The sequence below is a fragment of the Odontomachus brunneus genome, unplaced genomic scaffold (genome assembly GCF_010583005.1).
Source record: "Odontomachus brunneus isolate Ranch 3 - 2012 unplaced genomic scaffold, Obru_v1 Obru_scaffold_263, whole genome shotgun sequence".
NCBI lineage: Eukaryota > Metazoa > Arthropoda > Insecta > Hymenoptera > Formicidae > Odontomachus > Odontomachus brunneus.
This window is the reverse complement of record NW_022639713.1, coordinates 279,384-280,194: the sequence shown is the minus strand read 5'-3', so window position 1 is coordinate 280,194 and position 811 is coordinate 279,384.

Below are 811 nucleotides of genomic sequence, written 5' to 3'. Positions count from 1 at the left end.
CTCTTCTCCTTTTCTTCCCTTTCCTCCTCTTCAATTATTTCTGCTTTTTGCTCTTCTTCTTCCTTCTTTTTCTTTTTCTTCTTTTTTTTCTTTTTTTTCGCGCTTTGATCTAAAATATAAGCACAATACAGTGCTCAACACATTAATCATTTCACTAGACAACAAAACATGTTTCTTATAAAATTTATTTCATATAGTTATCTTTATAAAGTAATTATTATATGATATTTATTCGAATCACAATGTCTGTATGTGACAACATTAGTAGCACAAGTAAGTCAGAAAACAAAATGTGAGGTACTAACCTTTCTTTTGCTGTCTCTCTTTCACTCTCTTCTCTTTCTTCCTCCTTCCTTTCTCTTTTCTTCTTTTTCTTCTCTTTCTTTATATTTTCTTCCTCTCCCTCAATATTCTTTTCGTCACACCTGGACCATATAAAATAAAATAATTTCTCAATGTTTGAACATATTAAAGTTTCTGGGGAGTCGCATTATTCTTCTCGTTTTAATGACGTCAGAAGTGAGAAAACGCATGCTAAAAATACCTGCAAAGTACGTCGAGATAAACAGATATATCCACAAAACGACATTTGCGATTAAGTACACCTCTAAAATACTTCGTACACTTTCCTTTTGTTCTAACAATCAACAGATAATTATAAAATAAATGTGAGGTACAATCGTCTTTTCTAACCTAATTTCCTTATTATCTTGTCATATTAATTTTCCGATTATCTATTGATTTTTAGAATAAAAGGAAAGTATACGGAATATTTTAGAGGTGTATTTATTCGATCGCAAATGTCGTTTTG